Source organism: Agelaius phoeniceus, chromosome 3, assembly GCF_051311805.1.
Source record: "Agelaius phoeniceus isolate bAgePho1 chromosome 3, bAgePho1.hap1, whole genome shotgun sequence".
NCBI classification, from domain to species: Eukaryota; Metazoa; Chordata; class Aves; order Passeriformes; family Icteridae; genus Agelaius; species Agelaius phoeniceus.
The window spans coordinates 52610905-52634545 of record NC_135267.1 but is presented as its reverse complement, the minus strand read 5'-3'; the positions used below and the strand labels follow the sequence as shown (position 1 = coordinate 52634545).

Here is a 23641-nt window from a genome sequence, read left to right as displayed (position 1 = left end):
TGCCCTCCTGCCCCCCCAATATGTTGTGCAAAGAGATCTCTAGCAGAGAAAGAGGTGAGTATTCACTATCTGCTGCAGCTGCCCTGTCCATGAAATGTTAGTAGCAGATAAATAAATGCAGTGCACTTTTCAGTGGCTCTTTTGTAGAGTATTAGGAGCTGAATGCTTCCAAGTCAACACTGAGTATTGTTCCATCCAGATCTGACATTTTGTGTTTGTTCTTTTCTGTCTTGGAATACACAAAGTAGGGAGAGATGTAAGAGAGGCAAATGGTGAATGATGTAGGTAAGACCTGGTTGACAAAGAATTAGAAATGGCAACCCTTTAATAAATATAGATAAAAGGGAGGGGGCTTGGGTTTGCACTACCACTCACTTTTTCATGAGTTGGTGAGAGAACTTTCCTTGAGCAAAGCAGAGGAGTAATTTAGTGTCTGACAGGCAGCCTCTTCTGACACTGTACAGTCAATCTCATAAAGAACTTTTTGGGGAGATATGATACTAGGAATAATCAAGCATGAATGTGATAAATAATTTAAAACCCACACAGGCAACCAAATAAACAGTTTGCCTTTAGACTTTCAGGTATAGGGAAAGAACTACCTGTCCTGTGCAAGCAGCTGGGTGGCATAGCTTTAATTAAAGAACCTAATTTTTTTCTTCAACTCTCTTTATGCTGGTCTGGGGATTAATGTAATATTTATTTTTCCAGTCATATCCAGAAATAACAGGATTAGAATATGCCTATGTCTCAAACTATACCAAGGTAATCTCTTTAATGAAGGAAAACTGTTCTATGCCCTCAAAATAAGATGTATATCTGAGTCAGCAGGCCTGATATTTGGGATAATTATTCTATGTTAAATGTCCATGCACAGATGCGTCTACCAAGTTGAAATGATGTAACTATGCAGTATTATTTTCTGCTGTTGCTAAATAGATAAGTTCATGGCTTGACTCACAGTCAGTCAGGAGGAATCTTCAGAGTCTGAGATCAGGAGGATTTTCTTTCTTTTCTTTTGCTTTGCACTTAAAAAGAAAAAATATCTTTCCCTTGACCTTGAAATAAAGCTTTAAAAGCTTTTACTAAGTTTTGATGAGCACATATTAGATAAAGACATTCATGTCACTGAATTGAAAGTATACTTCAGTCTCTTGTGTGCCTTTCCCCTATAAAGGTTCATAGATCAGAGGTATTTCTGACTTTAAATATAAGCCTTTACCCTTCACTTTTAGTTATGATCCTTTCAGTAAATGTTCCCAATGGCCATGCTTGTTCTCCTGACCTGTTTTCCAAGAAGCAGAGCCAATTTTGTGGTTTGCTATGTTACTCTGAGAGACTAAGTCAGATAAAGTATTATTGAATTATTAGGAAAATAGAATAGGCAAATCTTCTATAACAGAAGAGCCGTACATAACTGTGGTTAGAAAAGCATTGATTTTTAGCTTGATTGCAGTATGTTCTGCATGGAGTTGCTTTCTCATAGATTCTGTCTCATTTATGAGAGTGTAATTAGAGTACTGTGTCACCTATAAAGATGAATGGATGGACATTTCTTTATTTAAGATTTCCCTTCTCAAAGAGTGAGAATGTTGACATAATCTGTGTTCAGACATAAGAAAATATCTTCTTCCTAGTGATAATGCCTATAGATACAATCTGTACATCTATCTACCCAACAGACAGAAAGAAATGGAAATGTGTTGAAGAGTACAGGAAGAGATATCACAAGGAAGCGTACCATACATGCACTTAACAAAGCCTATTCTAACCCAAAATTCTCTTCTGAATCATTCAAACAGTATTGGTGCTGACCTTTATTAGGAAAAGTTTAGAGTGCATCCCCCAGCTGTTTCAAGGAATGAAAAAAAAAAAGCTAAAGAAAATTCTCATCTCTTATAATATTTATGCTAATTCAAATGAAAGGTTATTCCAGGGAAATATCTGATTCCTAAGTTTTAGGAAGTAATGTTATTACTCACATTTGCTACATAAAAACCACTACCTTTTCTCGAAAGGACTGCAGTTTCTGGAATTAGCTGCACTTGCAGCTTCCTGTGTGTGGATGACTGCAAACTCATATCATGCTCCTGAGTTTTGCTTTTTTAAACCATGCCTGATGAAGATCTTTTTAGGCTGTAAAAGACCTTTAAGCTTATTGAGTCCAACCTTGAACCCATCACTGCCAAGTCCACCACTAAACCATGTCTTCAAGTGAACATACATACACTTGAAATACCCGCAGGGATGATCACTCAACCATTTCCCTGGGCAGCCTCTTCCAATGCTTGAGCATCCTTTTTGCAAAGAAATTTTCCTTAGTATCCAATCTAAACATCCTCTGGCACAACTTGAAGTCATTTCCTCTTGTCCTACTGCTAATTACCTGGGGGAAAAGGCCAATCCCCATCTTGCTACAACCTCCTTTCAGGTAATTGGGAGAGAGAGTGATAAGGCACCCCCAGAGCCTCCTTTTCTCAAGGTTAAATAAGCCCAACTCCCTCAGCTGCTCCTCACAGGGCTTGTGGTTCAAACCCTTCACCTGATCTATTGCCCATCTTTGGACTTATCCCAGTCCTCCAATGCTTTTTAAGTGAGGGGCCCAAAATTGAGGAGGTGATTTGAGGTGCAGCCTCACCTGTATTGAGTACAGGGAGATGATCCCTGCCATAGTCTGTCTGGCCACAGGATTTCTGATACAAATGAGGGTACTGTTCATGCATGAGAATGTATTTAAGATGAACAAGTTTCTACCTGCTCTGCAGTGCGAGAGACTGAATTCATTCCAGGAATTACAAAGTAGAAAGGAGAAATCACCAATTAGTGGAACCACGAACCACTATTATACTTGAAATTGGCCATTTGTAAAGTGCAGGCTTTTTCTTACTGTAACTGAATCACTTGTCTGCTCACATCCCTCCTCTACTTGCTTTATTTTTTGCTCTATTGAGCTAACCCTTTTAATGATCTGGGGAAATCTGTTTGAGATAACATTTAGTATTTCATCCATGTGTATTGCCAAAACACTTTCTGAAAAGCTCTGGGGCTTTAGGTTACTATCTGCTTCTGATGCTCTGGTGCCCAGGGCTTGCAGGCACTCATTGGCTGCACTGAATATAGAGCTGCCTTGCAAATGGTGGTGTGAGGAGACACTGCAGAGACAAAACAGCACCTCCAAGGGCTGGTGATCAGAAGGGACTTGGAGACATGAAAGAAATTTAGAAATTGTCAAAAAGCCTGCTACTCTGAGTGGAGAGGAAATACAGACAATGCTGAGGTGAGAAGATACTGTTCTCAGAGAATAGATGGAAAGTTTTGCATGTTTTTCCTGCTTCAGTGGAAAATTATCTGCCTACATTTAAGAGTATTATCACCGATTTTCCATTGTAATCAACAACAGAGGAATTTTAGTTAGCTAACTCCTTTTTCTACATTATTCAAGCACCTTTACATACCATATCAGTTATCAGTTCATTTTTAAATTTCTATCTTATAGTCCAGTCTCTTGTTGCTTGAGGAAATTTGATTTTGACACCCAGAAGCTCTGCATCTGCCCGTTTTACTCAGCTATAATAACATTATCTGCAGTTTCCCCTTTTTTTTTTGCATGCAGAAATCTCTGCAGGCAAAAGATAGTAATGCAAAACCTGTAGTCTGGGGTTCAAGGCTTACTGGTCTCCACCAATGAATTTCCCTGTCATTCCCATTATTCTCAAAGGAAGATAGTTAAACTCTGGTCAGAGAGTTTATTGTTGTCATGTAACAGGTCAGGAACAGCTCTGAAGCGGTGGTGGCACTGTACCTTGCTTTCCCTCGTGCACAACTTCAGCCTCATTGGTGAAATGAGATGCCTTTCTCATGCCCACCAAGAAATGTAACTTTGGAAAGGCAAGAGTTTTTGCCAGAAGTTGTCACAGAGCATATGACAATACCGTGTTCAGTGATTAAGACAGGGAACAAAATTAAGTGTTGGTTGAAACACAGAATTTTGCATGTGGGAGAAATGTTGATATTTCAAAATAGCTCTTTTATTCTGTCAAATTGTAAGGGTTCAGTGATAATAAAAATTTAATCCTAGATTAGCATGAGCAATTTTGATAGAAACTTGATAGATTTTAAGTCTAGTAAGAAAAGAAATATTATTTCTTTCTATGTTGTAGGGAATTTTTAAAATCTTTATCATAAAATGGACATATTACACCAGAAAGGTGTAATTGCTCTGATGTAACACCCCTATATGTGGGCATCTGCTGTTTCAGAAGTGCCTGAAATCAAAATTTAAAAGTATTCTAAAAAGCTTTTCGGTGTGGTAAAGTAAAAATTACTTCAATAATGCCATGTAATTAATGAAAAATTATGAAAAATAATATAAGCTAAAAAGCAACTTAGTAAGAAATTCTTAAAGGCACTTCAGGAATGAACACTTCCCAGAATTGTTGAAATATTAGTTGAAATCAATACTACATTGTGGAAAATACTTTTAAGAACTCCAAGTAAATGAAAAAAAAAGTTAAACCACAGTATATTTTAATAGAATGTTTGACAATTCTTGTTTAATTCCTATATGCTCAACAGCAGTTCATTTTGAAAAATGCTCAGCTATCTGGGGTGTGTTCGTCTGTTACCTCTGTAAATCACATTAGCTGCAAATTGTGCCACTTAATAAATTGTTCTCAAATTCTGCTACATCTGCTAGCTTGGGAGCAGACAGTAGTGAGACTGGTCTCTAGGCGACTTTAATTATGTTTTCCATTCACATGATGGAAGTTCTCAGCCATCAGATGCCACCTGCTATCATTTTTATTTCCAGTCATGTGAACCCTTGCTCAGGGCAGCAGAGGGAACCTTAGCTGTCATATTTGTAAGATGCAATGTCATGAAAACTCTGCTATTGCATTGTACTTGCAAAGCCAGAACCAAGCTCCCAAAGCATGCACTTGATGGGCTGTGCTTTGATTGGTAATAACAGCCAGAAGCTTTTGGTTTTATTTCTGAAAAACCAACAGAGTTTTGACTTCAAAGCACTGGAAAATATTATTTTTATTTTCAACACAATTCTTTCTGATTCTTGAAGTTTCTGTTCATTTTTCTGCCTTTTTGTTCTCTGACCTTTAATCACTAGATGAACTGAATACCTATGTCAAAATAACAATAGAACCAAGAAATGAGGCGAGATATGTGTGATTCTTACTAGGAACATTTTGCTTGGAGAACTACAGTCACGTTGTGTGAGGCATTTTCATCACACAACCTATTTTCTGTGGGTATGTGCAGACCATTAGCCAGTCAGTGGGGTTTGACTAAGTCAATTCTAGTATGAGATAATCAGGTACAAAACGAATTGAAAGTGTTAGCTGAGGTTTCGGGTGAGAATTACTCCTGCAGTAACTGCTTAACATCTTAATTTTTTCTTTTGATTCAGTGAATCGTATCTTCTAGAGGATCTGGTAATTCCCTGGGGTCTTGGTGCTTAGTCCAGATCAGCAGCAGAAGAATCTATGGGGTTACAGCATGTTTGATTAAGATATTAGCTACCATTCAACTTGGACACTGTGGTTGCCCACTGATGTTGAAATTAATTTCTATCAAATTTCTGCAAATTTGATATTACCAACATGTTCTTTTCTAAGCTTCCAAATAGAAAAGTCATTTTAGATACAACATATACAAGAATTTTTCTAATTAGGAGGGTTTTAGCCACTATTTTAGCATGGTTCATCATTATCTGAGCTATCAACATACAGTCTCTGAAATACTCATTTATCTGAATAATAGTTTAAGGTTTTCTTAATAACCCTAGGTATGTTTGAATTAAAGATTTCTAGGAAAAAAGACACAGGGAAGTCTTTCATCAGAATACAATTTGAAACCCACTAATTTCCCAGAACTTCCTTTTAGTTATCAAAATTATACGTTGCGTGGAGCAGATCTCCTGTTCTGAAATGTACAATGTACACTGTATTATAAATCCATTGTTAAAAAGTTGTAAAAGTTTTGTGAACCCCTGATCTGGAATTCACTTCATAGCAGTGTTTGAAATATTCCATTTTGGAAGTTTTTTTAAACTCAAACAACCAAATTCTGTACCAGAGCACTGGGGCATCCTTGTCTAATAGCTTATTACAAACCTCCCAGGGACTCACTGCCATGAAAGGCACTATATAAGCTTAGAGGGATTTTTTTCCTTGCCCCATGTGTAGTTTAGATGTCATTTGCAGTTAATGTGTACTGGTAGTTTACTTCAAACAAATGCTGATTGAGGCCTGAGGAAAAAATTGAGCTATGTGCTAAAAAGAGGCAAAAAAAATAAAATACAATTTTGCTGTTCTACTGAGGTACATCTGTGCTGGCTGCCAAATGCTTGTTCCTAGTTTGAATTCAAAACTGATCGTTTTAGCCTGTAGAGATAAGAACAAAGATCATATTTGTTTAAATATTTGGTGGTTTTTAATAAAATATTTTTTTAAGTATTACTGTACTTTAGTCTTTCACAAGAGTCAATAAAAGAAAAACCTGTTCATTCACCTGAGGAGAGCTTGTACAAGCATGTTTACTTTTTAAGAATATAGGCCAGAATACAATTGTCTTCAAATACCTCCAGAGAACAACTGTAAAAAGGATGCTTCACAGTGTTCCACAGATGATCAATTATTTCATCAGCTTAGCCTTTTAAAGTCTGTTGCAGGCTTTTTCAAGAAAAGGAAATTGATAGGGATGTCAGAGGTACCCAAATCTTTGAACTGAACAGTATTTGCGTGGTTTACTGGAGTCCTTTAAGAAGACCTAAATATCAAATATGTCTTCACATGTGTCTTCAAAATTTTATGAAGAAATTGGGTTTTTTGGCCATTCCTCTTCTTAACGAACATAGAAAAAAAAAAAACCCACCAAGAAGCAAGAGAACATATTGCTGCTGTTTTTAAGAAAAATACATAATGACTATTAAAACCTGATTTTATATAAGCTATGTTCCCAACCACACTCACATAGCTTAAAAGTTAAACCCTAGACCTGTGCAAAGTAACAATGAATGAGACCAATTTCTCACTATCTCAAATTGCACCAGTATAACTTTTTGGCCAATTCATTTTTGGTATTGTTTTCCATCGAGTTGATAAGCTGTGTGTTAATTATGCCTTATAGCAGGTGACCATATTTAGGGACTTCAGAAGTCCTGATCAGCTTTCTTTCCTTCCGCAAGATCTACAGTTGTTTGTTTCTTTGCAACTTGGTGATTTATTTAATTGAAGTGTGTAGATGCAATTGCTGTATACACCTTCAAAGGTACTTCTGTGGTTCAAGGTCCCACACAACCTCCTCTGGACAATTTTCTGTTAATCACTCCAGCCTAGCTGGATAAATACAGCTTTAAAAGTCAAATGTGAGATCTTGGTTTGAAAAGAATATCCTAACACTATTTGCATTTTCACATTAATATGTGCTGTTGGAATCAGGTATTGGTAATTTTTCTGCACTTTAAAAACAAACAAAAATACACAACCCCCCAGATTATAAGATTTTCTTACTGGAAAAATTGTCCAGCTATTTACTATATGCTTTATATTTCAGATGATGGGAAAACACATTGATTCTTTTGAAATAAATTATGGGCTTAAAATATATGAAAGTATGTTGCCCTAGTAAATGGCAACTTATATGAAAAAAGGAAATAAATAACTTGAAGGTTTTATTTAGATCCAGTCTGTTATTGTAAATGGTGCTGTCAATTTATTTGTTTTTTAATAACCTCCAGCAATGGAAGATTATTGTGATAAATGATTCATATCATTGCAATATATACCTTTCAAAATTTCCATATCTGGAAACTAATAGGCACTTCTTGAAGGCTTCAATAGGCTCCTTAGCCAGATAACATGTCTGGAAGCTGCTTCATGATTAATTTCATCCAAATGTGGTAATTATCATACTTTGAAGTAATGCCTGCAGAACATGCTTTCACACAGAGTTAGCGGAAGCAGAGGATTAACCCAGAAATATTTCAGTTCAGAGCAACATATCACCCAAGCAGAAATATATTTTCTTCCAAATTTTTCAAGATTATTAGACTACTTGGCAGTCATTTGCATTACCTTATCTCATATCAACTTCTCCACAGCAATTTAGAAAGCAACAGAAAAGGAAGCAACTTTGTATTATTAGCAGTAATGGGATAGTCTTGGATTTGCAAGTGGTTTAATTTGACAGTTTCTGCCCTGAAGTATTTCTCATATTAGTGTTTAAGAGCACAATTCATTTATCATTCATATATGTTGTGGACAGAAGAATTATCCTGCCTATATTCCAGAAACATTATAGTTAATTAGAGATGACGTTGGTTTCCTTGTAACCATCCAGAGGAGCATCTTCTACCACTGCTCTATGCATGCCCTTGCTCCTGTCTCACAAGATCCCCATGAGTAATTTATTGGTTGTACAGTTGAGACAAGTGAAAAAGGTATGTGAAGCACCAAGAATGTTTCTAAAGATGGGTAATTCTGTACCCAGTTAAAAGCCTTGAGGTAGAATAGCACCAAAAATTATAATGGAGAGTGAAGCTATCTCTGCATATTTCTGCATGCTTATATCACCCCAGTAAAGACTCCAAATCTCTCAGCAATCAGAAAAAAAAGTCCTGAAAAAATGTTGCACAAAAATCCTACCTTAAGTGAGAATGAACAGCCTATTTAAGTCTTTCTGGTAGATTGCTTGGCCATGCTGCATTTTGATTCAGCTAAGTAATTTCAATTTTACTCAACTCAACCAGGGATGAATTTTGCCTGCTATACATGGACCATATGTAGGCCTGAGTTCCTCTAAGTTCAAAAGGTGTTAGGTGGAAAATCTTCTAAAGTAGGCCTCAGTTTGTGATTGTCAACAGCTGCAGTGAGAGTGCCTTTTGTTAAATCTCTGTTCTTAGGCTGCTAGCACATCCTCCCCTGTGTTCCTGCAGCCTGACCATGTGCACATGGTGAGCAACCATAGCTCAGCTGCTGCATGTGAGCCATGGTAACTCAGCCACGTGTCAAACCCCACAGATTACCATACCGAAATTAAACAAAAGTGTTTAGGGTCACACAGGCTTTCCTGTATTTACCCTTAGGGTTAAATTAGTGCCACTGTTCCATGGAACAAACAGAAGTGGAAAGAATCACTGTATCATTGCAATGCACTTTATAGCAAATAAGCTGTTTCACCTCTAAAGCACACACTGCAGTTTTCTGTCTACCTTTACCCTTACTGTGTGTTTATGCATATGTGTTTGGTTTTTCTTTGTCTTACAGATAAAAAAGAAGCTGCTGTATCCAAAGAACTCAAAAGTAAGAAACTACTATCTCTTTTATATGCCGTGCAGTTTCAAAAGTTCATTTCATTATTCCAAAAATAATATTTATTGAGTTGTTGAAAATACAAAGAAAGTAGCTACACTGTTTGTAATTGAAAAATGACATGTTTACACTTCAGCTGCCTCCTACTTTCTTAATCCGTTCTTATCCTGCTTCTAACTGCACACTCCTCTTTGTGACTGACAGTTTTGCCTTCCCGTCTTTCCTATCACTGTCTTCAAAAACAAAGGTTTCATAGGGGAGGAAATGTCAAATTGAGGTCTCAGCTGAATGTGATCCCAGTGGCAGCAATTTTCATAAGAAGGCTGGGAAGGCTCAGAGTTGAACATGCTGAAGACCAAATTTATCTTCACAAACGCAAAACAAGGGCCCTGCCTGTCTAGGCAGCTCTGGTTCCAACAGAGAAACCTCTGGAGCTGAAGAGAATTGTGCCCTTCTGAAAAAGTAGCCAAAAAATGTTCTGAGAACTTGGTATCATTTAAAAGAAAAGAGCTACATCTTCCTTTTCTGCAAATTTGCAAGAGGCAATGCCTCAACACAGTAAGGACAGTAAGACAGTGGTAGGACTTCACCTGCTCAACATTCTGTTCTGAAAGTACAGTATATAAAAAAATAGGAAAAATATGGGGCTTCAAAATCTGATTCAAATTCACAATTAAAGAGTGCACTGACTCTGATTTCCACGTATGAACTTTCATGACTTCTATGGCAGAACAATCTCCAGCCATCCTCAGTTTTGCAGCAATTTATTAAAAGATTTCTTTTGGAAATGAAAAAAAAAAGCCTATACTTTGCGTTCTTATGCAAATTTTGCAGAAATATTTAACAAAACATTTCATACACTTACTCTACAAGTAATGTCCTGCTAGTGAAATAAGAACCTGTTTTCAAGCAGTCTTAAATTACCTTATAATTTGGAGACATAATTCCTCAGAGCAGCCTTTGAGTGCCTAAATGGAACCTGCAGGAGAGCTGGAGAGGGACTTCTCACAAGGGTATGCAATGATAGAACAAGAGGTAATGGCTTTAAACTGAAAGTAGGTATAAATTGGATATTAGGGAGAAATTCTTCACTGTGATGGTGGTGAGGTTCTGCAGAGAACTGTGGATGTGCCCTCCCTGGAAGTGCTCAAGGCCAGGCTGGATGGAGTTTAAGCAACCTGGTCTGATGGAAGGTGTCCCTGCCTGGCAGGGGGTTTGAAATGAGATAATATTTAAGGTGCATTCCAACCCAAACCATTCTGTGATTCCTTTCATGAGAGAATTCCACAGCAGCTCTCATAGCAAAATTTCCCATCTCTGCCACATGAGTGAAATTTCCAGCTGAAGGTAGCTCATGTAAAGATGCAGAATCATTAGCACTTAAATAATTTGTGAATAGCAAACTGGAAATGGTATGCTTGCAAAAGCCATTTTAAACTTTGTGCACTTTTGTTCTAATGCCTCTTAAAAATTATACAAAAATTAAATAAATTACAGAATTTTTTAGTCAAATATATCCTTAATTTTATTTTTTCTCAAAATTATTTTAGTTTCTCAGATATTAAATATTTAAAATCAAAATCTTTGTATAACACAAAGAATCCTTAGGGTTTTTTTTTTTTCACAAATGTTATAAAAAAAGGTTTAAAAACATTCAATGTCAAGCATACTCTAGCTGAGAACTCAGAGGAGGATAAAGGAAAGAGTCTTGCTATTTTGTGTTAGGTCCATTTGACACTTGTAGAACATGTGTGTTGGGCCTCTTGTGCAAAAACAGGCACTCAGAAAATGGATACTGAGTAAATTCTTCTTCAAGGTCTTCTACAAATTTGCCTGAAGGAGGGATGAGCACCCCAAATAATTACAGTGCTGTGATAATAACTAAGTTAGGATATAATTATCAGCTGTGGGCTTTTAAGTGGATGGAAATAAAGCAATCCACATTGCACATGCAAACTATATTTTGTTTTCATTCCATTTCACAAGACAATCTGATGCATCTTTTATGAACTTCTCAAAAGACTGGAGGGGAAGGAGTCAAAATTACATTCCTGATTTAGCCATGTTCTTTTTCATTGTAATAATACAGTGACAGATGTGCAGGATTAACTAACATTTTTTGGCATTCTGTAATTCAGCTTGTGATTAACATTATTAGTTATTTCCTCTCGAGATATGAAAATGTGAATTTTAATTTAAAGAACCTTCTAGTTGATACAAAAACATCTTTTATGACCATTGGTGAAGTTTATCTAATGGATATTTGTTAAACTATTGTGGTTTAAGTACAGTTTGTTTTGGTAGTTCCTGAGGATAAAATCAATTAACAAAATACTAATAAAGAGTGAATAAATCTAGTAGGTTACTTAGGTTCTTCTGTATGGGGCGAAGATTCCCCAAATCCACATGGGGATGCACACACCATTTATCATTAGGACGTTCATTTTGCAAGGACCCACGCACTCTACAAACAAAGACAGTATAATGCAAATGCTTCATGAAAAGACCAAGAACAGTTAAATGGCCAGAAAGGGCACATTTCTCTGCTAGGAGAATACAGCAATTGCTCTTTCAATTGCAGGATCAAACATGAAGGCGTTCTCCTAATGCTCCTCCATCCTTCAGGATGGAGGGAGATGCCTGGTGTAGCCAACTCAGTGGATGTGCTTTGCTAAAGCAGCCCAATTTCACCTCTTCTAACCAGGGCCAGTTTCAGACAAGGGCAAAGGATGCTGCTGGGAATGGCTGTGGGATCCCCTGAGGTACCACTGCTGGATTCACAAGAGTGAATCCTCAACACCTGCCAGAGGCTGGTTCAGGACCTTCTGCTCTCCTAGCTGCAAGATCAGATGCAGAGGCTCCCAGCACACAGCTGCTGCCTGAGGGGCAAGGCTGTGCTGGAACCCCCACGTGCCTTCTTTCCTCTGCTTTGCCAACTAGTGAGCAGAAAAAGCTGAAAGAAGGGATTCAATGCCTAACAACAAGAGTTTACTAGCCCTTCAGCTGGTTATTCTGTCGTTGCCTTTGAGTTTATTGAAAGCAACTCAGCCCTTCTCCCTTTGGTAATCTATTTGTTTAACTCTTCAGTTAAAAAATATGTTCCTGGAAGCCTTTCCTCAGATTTCTGTGGGGTTTTTATAATCAATGCTTTGTAATAAATGGTTAATTTTATTTTTTTTTAATTTTTTTAAGAGCCAGCAAAAGCTCCTGCAGCCAACCCAGCCATCAAAAAAGCAGCAGCAGCACCAGGTAAAGAAGAAAAATGTTTGCATGCAATTTCTTGTACTTGTGAACCAGTTTATTGCATCATAGCACCATCTGCTGGACTGCACATAAGGCAGTGGTTCTTGTCAGTTTTTGGGATGATTTTTTTGCCTGTTTTGCTCTAAATCGTTGTGAAATTTTGCTAAGAAAAAAGCAAATATGTGTATGTGAAATATTTGCTAAGAAAAAAAGTATTTAGCACAACATAATTTCTAACATTATGTTTGCTTCTTGTCCTCCCATGGCAGCTATGAGGTGCTATATTGGGCCATTCTATAGGGCTTGAGATAAAAAAATTAATCTGAATGTAAAGTCTGATTTTAAAAGCAATATTTATAGAAACTATTTTCTGTGTGAAGCTGTATTCAAGGCCTTTGAGAAGGGGACCTGGTATTTAAAAGTGCTGTCTCACAGTAGGTTGTCAAAATGGAGCTCCTGGATAATCATAAATATGCACTGAAAAGACAAGCAAACTTTTTTAAACAAATAATGGCATAAATTCCTATCTGAATTTGATTGGATTGTAAAAATCTAATATTTTTTATTTATTTATTATCCCATCTGCTTCACACTCATCTTTCAAAATGCCATATCTCATTTCTTCTTAATTAAATAAAACCCAATATAATGAATAACAACCTGAATAGTCATTATATTTGTAGTTTGACTACATTTTATATTAACTATCAAAAAACCCCTCAGGAATTCCAATATGAAAATGTGGGAGTATAAAACCATAATATTATTCTAGTCTAAAGCAGGATAGCTGGTGCTGCACCAGACTCTGCCATTGAGCTGTGCCTGGTGCTGGCATCCCAGCAGTGCCCAGCCCACACTTCCTCTGCTGCTTCTTGCCTCCAGCTGATCCCCCTGTATGGATCTGAGATAGCTTTTCTTTTTTTTTCCTTTAAGATTGCTTTCTGGCTATCTTTCTCTAATTCAGGTTGTTTCAGTAGTCTATCTCAGAGCTCTCCTCCACCAAAAAAGGGAATAATGTCTTCCATCAGTAGGGGTGACTGGGAATTGGTCAAGGCCCACTGCAAGCCAGGAACACTGCTGTTGTCTCTACCACAGAAGGACTCATAGCCTGGAGTCACAGAGGATGTGGGCTATTGCAGCACACATTGTGTGCCTGTACCATGCCCTGTGTGAAACTGGCCTGGGAAGCACCATTTGCCCACCAGTGCTCCCCATCCCTGCCTGCTGCGTTTGCTTGGCACCACGTTCACCTCTGCTAACACAACAGGGGGAGCAGTGCAAACCGCCCCAGTGCCAGGGCTTACAGCTGGAAGCTGTGCTAGGAATGTGTGTGGGACAGGGTGTTCAGCCTGTCAGTGAGGCTGGCTCCACAAACATTTATATTCATGTCACTGATAATTTCTTAAAGCAGCTTTGTTGCCACAGTGTGTTGTATAGCTAGACCCTTAGAATTCTCAACAGTACTCTGTAGAAATCCTTATGTTAGAACCATATGTTTATAATTAATTCATTCCACCTGCTTGCATCCAATATTTGTGTTCATGTTTGAAAAATATTCCAATGAGTCTGCTTGTTGGCAGGAATGGTGATGACAGTAATCTGCTTAAGAAAAAGAAAAGGGGAAAACTGGCATGGCTTCTTATGAAAAAATAAAATAAGTTTGTTGTTTTGACACATTTCTAAATATCTAGTTTGCCTTAAAAATTATAAAGGGCAGTAGGTTTTGAGTTCTACATTTTAGCTTCCTCTCCAGTTCTCTGAAAATTAATTTACCACCAGAATAACTCACCATGGCAAAATATTAAATATGCTTGTTTGGCAACATCATAAGTAGACTGCTTCCTATTAGCACAGTAAATTAAATACATTATCCAATTTCATATTTCATTTTCTTCCACATATCTTTTACATCACAACCTGTACCCAAGAATGCCTAAAGCTCAAGGTTTACTCCTCTTAACAGATTGAACAGACTGAGAGCACAGCTGGTCATCTCACAGTGCATCTACATCACATATGTTCCTGATCCTAATGTCACTGGTTGAGAAATCCCTGCCTAATTCAACATGCATTATTTTAATCTCCCTACATGTATACAGAGGACACAAAGAAAGTGAATATGGAGTTTGGAAGTCTATGAGAACTTCTGCATCTGCAAGCTGCACCTCCCAGCTGCTCTAGGAAGCCAGCCTCAATACATTTCCATCACTTAATTTTGAAAGTGGATATTTTCAAACATTTCCAGATTTCTCTAACTGGAAAAAAAAACACCTCTCTGGTAGTCATCAGAAACTGGGCTTGAGATCCCAGTATTTGGCTGTAAAGCAGAACAGTTTCTTAGCTATAAGCAAGTGATGCTGTTCTAAGGGGAGAAATTAGGGTTGAAGATGCTTTGTTACACGTCTTCCTCAGTTATCCTGTTTTACATTGTTCCCATTCTAAATCCTGCAGGCATCCCCTCCTTTTTTCTGCACAGTGCATTGTCCCCCACAGCTGTGCCAGCAGAACAGGTCTGAGAGTGACCCACCCTTACAAAATATCAGTCTGTCCTTCTGCCCTGAGGAGTGGCATGGGTTTCTTTCACAGGATTTCCTCAGGCACCCCTTGTGTGCTGGGCCCAGCAGGCTCTCTCTGAAGGGTTTCTCATTTCTCAGAGCCAGGGGTGTAGGTGGTGAGCAGCTGCCTCATCCTGACACCTTTTGTCAGGGGATGGGGGGCTAGGAGGGAAATCTGCCTCTTATTCCCATCCTTCTGGAGCCTCACACCTCAATCCTTACCATGCCCACAGCTGCAGCAAATTCTGCAGGGTGGGGCAGAGTTTAGTAAATTTGCTGGGTCTGTTTTTTCTCTGTGGGAAAAGTTAGGGCATGGAGGTGCATGACAGGGGAGGGAGCACAGGCTCAAACCATGCAGAGAGCATTTCCAGCTAAATTTGCTAATTTAGGCTGACTGCATTCCCTGACAGGCAGTGAGGAGCCTCAGTGCCACTGGTTAGTGGTGCTCCCATAGCTAGGGAGAGGGATGGGAGCAGCTCATCTCTGAGTCCCTCTCAGGAGATGGCCTCACTTCACAGGCAAGACTCCTGCACTTCCTCTAAGCACCAGTGACAGTGATAATTTGCCTGATTTGGAAACCAGTTCTAACTCTTTTCAACACTGCAAAAATTAAATCCTAATTGCTGCTTAGAATTTCCCTGGAATGGTCTTGAAATTTTTAATTAATTTTACAGTATGTTTAACAGATTTTGTACTGTCATTTAACTGCCTAATTACTGGGTCTTAATGCCTAATTTTCCCCATCTTCCTCTCCACACACATGCAAAAGAAATCTTATTTATCACTCGCTTTGGGTTCATAATAGAAACTCCTTTTAAGCACAATTTCCCCCTTGAAAATCAATAAGTCTGGATCCAGAAAGAATAAAATAAATATGACATACAATAGCTAATTTTAAGTGCTCAGATGTCAGCTGCATCCAATCTCCCAAACTGACTGCCAGTTGTATCAGAACTACTATTACTTTATTATGCCACCAATCTTTTCACTGTAAGAAGCAGAAAGAGGACATTTTGTATTAAATAATATAGGAAATGGGTCCATGGGGTATTAGAATGCAGGCTATATTGAAAAACTTGGTTGGAGGATGGGTTGTATAGGTTGAGATCACTCTGTCTAAAGCAGGAAGAAACTACTGGTTTTATTGGTAATGGGCACTATTTACTTAGCAGAGAAGTTATTTTAACTCTTGGTTCAAGATAAATTATTGTAATCAAAATGGCAGCAGGAAAACTATTGCCATAAAGTATAACCAGTTTTATTCCACGTGAAAAGGAAAAAAACCCCAGAAGTTTATGGCACAGTAGGTATGTCTGAAACGTAGAAAAGTTCTATCAAAGAGCTGGATTATTGATTATCTTTTAATTATCACCTGTAGAACACAAGTATATAGAAAGCTAAAACCATATGCTACAGAAGATTAATAAAATTCAGTAATTCTATTGCATAATTTAGCAACACAGTGGAACAGGCAAACTTATGGATTGTTTGTCAGGTTTCTCAGATTCAAGTCATGTGCGAGGGATGTATTTTACTCACAGCACCACACCCTCTGCATCATCCATCAAACTATGTATTCCTATCTTGTGTAGATATGTGTAGTCAGTCCAAGAGGAGAGACTTCGAAAATCAGGGTCAAGTTTATGTTATACACCCCTGCAAGTACTTTTGGAGAAAGGAAAAGGCACCTATCTCTCTCTCTGTAGGGACATAGTAAAGTTTTCCATCCTGCATTCTCTTCAGAATCTTATGTCTGAGGGCCTCTGTGTGCCTTGAAATTTCTCTTCATAAGCAGCCACTGCACCTGGTGAAAGCATCTCTGCATGTATTTCTGTCGTACTGATGTTACCAAGAAAATTATTCTGGTAGCTGGAGTAGACAGTTCAATTTTCTGTTTCCTGAAGTTAACCCTCCCAGTCTTTTTCAGAACATAAGCACAACCATTCTCAGGGTTTATATTCCGGGTTTACAGTTGATCTTTTTGGTTACAAATGTTAGAGATAACTTATTGAATGCAGAAGGACAAGCTTTGCAGTTTATTTCTGTACAAAAAAATCTTCACTCAGATAGCAGGTGTTTCTGCAGCAGCAAACAAAATAATGAAGCCCTACCTGTATTAATACTGCTGCTCAGGGTCTTTGGATTTAGATCCAGGATCATTCTGCAGTCCTTCTGAATCACCAAAGCTTTCTTTTCAGTCCATTTTAGCATAATCTTCTCTGTCCCACCTTAGCTTTTTGGGAAGTAAAATAGCATATCTTCTCTGACTTAGTAATTTTCTTTCTGGTTTCAATGGGATGGTTCCATGCTTGCCTATTTTTGCACAGTTGATGGAGATTATCTACAATATGCCAAAGGACAGGAGAAACTGGGTCTTGGTCCTCAACTGTTTGTCCTTGGGTGCTTCCACTAGGCTTTATTGAAGCCTCAGAGCTGGTCTGCCAGGAATTTATTGAAGCCTCTGCTCCTGGTCTGCCAGGAATGCACTGTGCCCTCAGCAGCTAAAACCTTGCTGCTGGTGCAGTAGTCCATCACTCAGCCACTTAATATCTGCAGGAATCTATTGTGTGGATGGAGATGTATTCCACAAATCATTTTAACCCACTGACATTTTCATCCCAGTTGAAGTCTGAGAAAATATTACAGAGCATGATGTCTTAAATTGTCCACAGGATTATGTAAGCTGAGCCATTATCTGACTCTGAATAGGAAAGGAAAAATGAATTCTGTACTTATGTCACAATAGATGATGCCCTGTAAGGGGAAGAATTTTCTGATGTTAGAAGATTTTACCTTACAACCATGAATTCTTTAGACGTAGGATTTATTTAAATAGAGCATGAAATAGCTTATTTTACACTAGGCTTTCTAATCTGAAACCCAGTTTTAATTCAACAATTTTTTAAAATGCTTTTGAGTAAATGGCCTAAAATCCATGATATTTTTTTCTGCTTTTGCTAGGAATTTGAGATTCCCAGTCTCATAGCTTGGCACATTATTTTGCACTTATACTTTCCTTAGAGTATTCTCTGTTTCAGGATAATATGGAGTTAATACAATTTTCAGTACTTCCTTTCAGATCACAATGTGTGTGAAGACACCGGTACTGTAAATGCAGTCTTGTTTCTTTTTTTGTCACCAAGTATTTGCTATACATCAAAGTACTTTTATATTGCTAACACAAAGACAGCACTACTTTAAGAGCAAGGCAGGGGGAGCAAGTTAACTATAAAAACTATTTTTATTCAAACATCAAAGTAACAATAATATCAATAAAAGAGGGTCAAATAAAGTGCAATTAAAAAATCAGAGCTAAAAGGATTCTAGAAGTGTCCATTCTTTACAGAAAAGACATTTTAAGGTGCTCTGTTTTCTGAGGCTGGCAAACTTTCATAGCCCTGAACTTGTTTAATTATTTGAGTACACTTTTGGCTAGAATTTGGCCCAATTTCAACAAGGATTTAACATATCTTTAACTCCATCTTGAGTTCACAGAATCACAGAATTCACAGAATGACTAAGTTGGAAGAGACCTTCAAGATCATCAAATCCAACCCATCCCCTAGCACCTCAACTAGACCGTGGCACTGAGTGCCACATCCAATATTTTTTTAAACACGTCCAGGGATGGTGACTCTACCACCTCCCCTGGCAGACCATTCCACTGCTTTATCAGTCCTTCCATAAAAACTTTTTCGTAATATCCAACCTATATTTCCCTTGGCACAGCTCAAGAATGTGTTCTCTGGTTCTGTCAACTGCTGCCTGGAGAAAGAGACCAACCCCCACTGACCACAGCCACCTTTCAGGGAGTTGTAGAGAGTGATAAGGTCACCCCTGAGTCTCCTTTTCTCCAGGCTAACCACCCCCAGCTCCCTCAATGTTCCTCACAGCCCTTGTGTCCCAAGCTCCTCACCAGTCTCGTTGTCTCCTCTGGACGTGCTCAAGCATCTCAACTTCCTTCCCAAACTGAGGGGCCCAGAACTGGACACAGCACTCAAGGTGTGGCCTCACCAGTGCCAAGTACAGGGGGAGAATGACCTCCCTCTAATCCCTCCATCCTCTAATATGGTCCTGCTGGCCACACTATTCCTGAAACAGACCAGGACCCATTGGCCTTCTTGGCCCCCAGAGCACACTGCTGGCTCATGTTCAGCCGGCTGTCACCAGTACCCCCAGGTCCCTTTCTGCCTGGGCACTGTCCAGCCACTGCCCAGCCTATGACATTGCAGGGGTTTATTGTGGCCAAAATGCAGGACTCAGCACTTGGACTTATTAAACTTCATCTTATTGGACTCTGCCCATCCATCCAACCATTCCAGGTCTCTCTGCAGAGCCCTCCTACCTTCCAACAACTCAGCACACGCTCCCAGCTTAGTGTAGTCTGCAGATTTACCAATGAAAGGCTGAATCCCCTCATCCATGTTGTCAATAAAAATATTGAACAGAGCTGGCCCCGGCACAGACCCCTGGGGGACACCACTGGTGACTGGCCCCAGCTGGATCCAGCACCATTCACCACCACTCTCTGGGCCTGGCCATACAGCCAGTTCCTAACCCAGCACAGAGTGCTCCTGTCCAAGCCACGGCTGCCAGCTTTTCCAGGAGAATGCTGTGGGAGACAGTGTCAAAGGCCTTGCTGAAGTCCAAATAGACAACATCCACAGCCTTTCCTGCATCCACCAGAAGAGTCACCTAGCAAAGCATTCAAGGGCATGCTTAAGCTTTGTTGAATCCAGACTATCACATACCCTACAGATGTATTTATCTTTCCAGGCATTAATGTTTTGGAAGTGGTACCAACTTCACTTTGCATGAATGGGAATAAATGGGCCTCATCCATTTCACTGTGATCATTATGAAAATGCCACTTGATTTGCAGGGGAGCAGTGGTGTGGAATAGACTTTTCTATAATATATGTGCTTATATTACATCTACAATTTATAATGGACAGTTTTGATGCCATTGCTTTCTGCCTGTGATGAAAAGCCTCAGACCAAATAGATGGAACTAAATTCAGTTGCATTTCATGCAGGCTTTTTTTGTTTTTCTTTGCATCAAATTTTTATCAGATATTTCCCAACAAGGTAGTAGATTTCTGACAAAGATACTGATACAGAGAACTTTCACCTGCTTTCCTTTTTCCTTTTCTTCACAAAAATCCATTGGGAAAACTGTTGCCCTCCTCAACAGATGATCATATATAGAGGAGTGAGTATATGTGTTGCATGATTTCACGATGTAAGAGGTTTCCTTGGTATGTTCTTATACCAGAAAGAAATGTATTTGTACAGCTCATGATCTTTATAAATCAAAGCATAAAACAGTGGTGAGGTTTTCTACAATGAAGAAGAAAATAAGAATAGCAGTGAAATAGAGAAGAACACATACATCTTGGGAGCAGGAGAACAGGAAAAATCTAATTTGATGCAAGACTTTATCATGTGGATTATCTCAGGTCTAACAACATGATTAAACACACATTGCAACATTCCCAAAAGCAGAAGAGACTAAAGGGACCTCCTCATTGTCTAAATGCTTATGTTTGTAATATTCTTAATGACAGGATAGCTTGGAGAGCTTTACCACTCTGTCTTATTTGGTTTTAATTAACCAACATGATATGAAGTTCCAAGAAGTTTTATGCATAGTGTATAAAACCTCGATTACAAAACCAAAAGACCAAGCTAACTTTCTGCTAAAGATTTAGGTATCTAAGACACTGCATAGAATATGACAACAGGCTTCACTGAAATATTTGCGGTAAAAGATAAACAAAACTACAGAAAGCACCATTTTTATTCAGCTACTGAGTGCAAACAAAATGGTGTTGGCTAATTAACATGTGGTGTATCCCACACAACAGCATATTTTTTTCATATCCACTTGAAATGCCATTTATTTAGGCTTTTCCAATCTGTGTCATTCCCAATACAATTTTTGTTTTCTTGACCCATTCTTGGACATGAATGCTTTATCTGAATTAAGAAATAACAGGTTCACAGAAACACTCATACATGCATCCCATACCTATATAAATTATGACAGGAAATCACCTGTTCTTTCCTGTCAGGTGGCAGAGGGTCACACTTTGTGACTTTATTCTGGTACTAAAACTTAAAATACACCTCAGCAAATTTGCCAGCCTAGATGCTTTTCAGCACTGTTTTTCCTTTAGTGAATAATGTGGCTTAGGGAAGAGCTACAGAGACAGGTTCAGGTTTTCTTCTCTCTCCCACTTACTCTGAATTGCCTAGGAGTATGTCACTAGTAATGAAGCAAAAAACACATTTGTATGGTTTTATGAGCATTTTATACATAACTTTGCCAGTTTTCATAAAAAATAAAAGCCATTTGTTTAAAGCATCAGAGCAAATAAAGATGGTAAAATGTCAAACTAAATCAAATCTCAATTCCATGCATGGTAGAAAAATACTATATTACCAGCAAAACTTCCCTGAATAAAAATATGCTGTACAGTCTCATATACATGCAAAAATGATTAAATATAAAAATAATGACAAATGCCATGGCAAATGTCTGATGTGTTTACAGTGGGCAATATCATTTCATGTGTCATATTAACTACTGAAAGTACAAAAAAAAGTAAAGAATAAGACATTGACATCAAGGAATGATAACTTTTAGCAAACAGGAAAGATCTAGGTCTGAAATTTCCTGCAGTTTATGGCTTGTGCAATAAAAGTTTTCAGTTCATTCCATTCAAGTATCAGGACATGAATCACCTGAAATCTCATATCATGTCAGATTTCCCAGAAATGCTTGATATCAAATTCTCTGTTATTCATTTTTATAAATTTTCTCATGGAAAAGGATTTTATTTCATATGCCTCTAGAAATAAAACTATTACAAAAGAAGCTCTACAGGCCTTCCCTTATGTTTGCAGTTTAGGGAAACGAAAATTGTGAAATAAAGCTAAATAAATGGATTATTTAGCTTTATGGATATACTTTGCAAAAACACTTGCTTGAGTGTTGCTAGGATCATTCTGTTCCCTGATCTCCTGAGAGCTGAGGGATCTTAGAATGAGAGAGAAAAATAATTGCCTCAGAACCACTAAAGACAGAATTACATTTCCTTTCATTTCCATGAAGCTGTCCTGAGCAATAATCAAACAGAAACCTCCACAATACCAGTGAAAATTATAATTTCCAGAACGAGTCCTAAAATATCTGCAAGAAAGTGGAGAGTTTGAAGAGCACTCAGGCTGCACAAAACCAAAGCTGCAGATGTTGTCACGATTAAGAGCATTGAGGCGGCCAAACCACTGAGTCCCAAACTTTTGTCCTCTCAGTTTTAGCTATATTTTTCCTCCTTGATCTGTACTAGAATTGCAACCCAGGGTAGGATACCATCAAGAAAGTACATTTATTCAGGCAATAAAATACCAGCTTGCTCTCTATTTCCATCACTTTTTCATATTGCAGGGAAAATCACAGCCATGACTCTTTTTTTTTGGTGACACAAACCTGCTCCATCATCATTTCTACCAAAAATTTCTTTTCTCATATAAAATATTTTCAAAGAGCCTACAATATTTTTAACATTTGTTAGGTAATCAATGCACTAAACTGTTCTTTACATAACTATATTAAGACTCGTTCATGATTTCAGTCAATTAATCTTGTTGCTTTGAAATGTTGTTCGATATAAGCTTTTATTGGGGTGGGAATATGGAGTAATGACATATTTTGTTTAAAACAACAATTGTGGAGTCTTTCATGTTTAAGATCAATCTGGCCTTTCAAATATTAATTATTTTCATAGCTCTGCAGGAAATATGTCTTTTATTTACTCACTGTGCAGTCAGTGTAAGCATTGATTACAAATTAATATTTAATGGAAATATTATTCATATTAATGTTGTTGAAAAGTATATTTAATTTTATGTTGGCAGGTCTTGTTTCCTTTTTCTTATTCAATTGAATGATAGGTCACATCTGTAAGGCTTTTAGTGAGGGTGCTACATTCAGAACCACTTTGAACATGGAACTTTATATCTTGATTCTAGAGTAGAAACTGTTTAAACACTAGTGTTGCTCAACTCTATATCACAGCTTTAATACAAATACAACCTATAATAATCCTGGAGAAAATACAGTCATTGGATATTGGTAAGCGATGAGCTTGTATTTAAAAGTGTTCACTTTGAGTCCTGTGTGCAGTTTTGAGCACCACAATATAAGGGTATAAAGTTATTAGGGAGCATCCAGAGGCCTGTGAAGATACTTAAGTGTCTAGTGGAGAAGTCATATGAGGAGTGGATGAAATTACTTGGTTTGTACAGCTGGGACTGGGGATAGACCTCATTGCTGTCTGCAGCTTCTGCAGACATTGCTGTCTGCAGCTTCCTCCTGAGGGGAAACAAAATCAGCAGACACTGATCTCTTCTTTGTGCTGACCAGTGACAGGACCTCAGGGCATGGCCTGAAGCTGAATCAGGAGAGGTTTAGGTTGGGTATCAAGAAAAGGTTTTTCACCCAGAGGGTGGCTG

General features: G+C 38.2%; 1 protein-coding gene across 1 annotated transcript in view; it reads left to right on the top strand.

Moving 5' to 3' along the window:
* The window catches only part of LOC143693555 (uncharacterized), a 114299-nt gene that overhangs the window by 12303 nt on the left and 78355 nt on the right, over positions 1–23641 (top strand). Inside the window, exons 3-4 of the mRNA XM_077175248.1 lie at positions 9282–9317; positions 12519–12575. The gene's annotated coding sequence lies outside the window, so the exon portion shown is untranslated. The remainder of the gene's footprint in view (positions 1–9281; positions 9318–12518; positions 12576–23641) is intronic.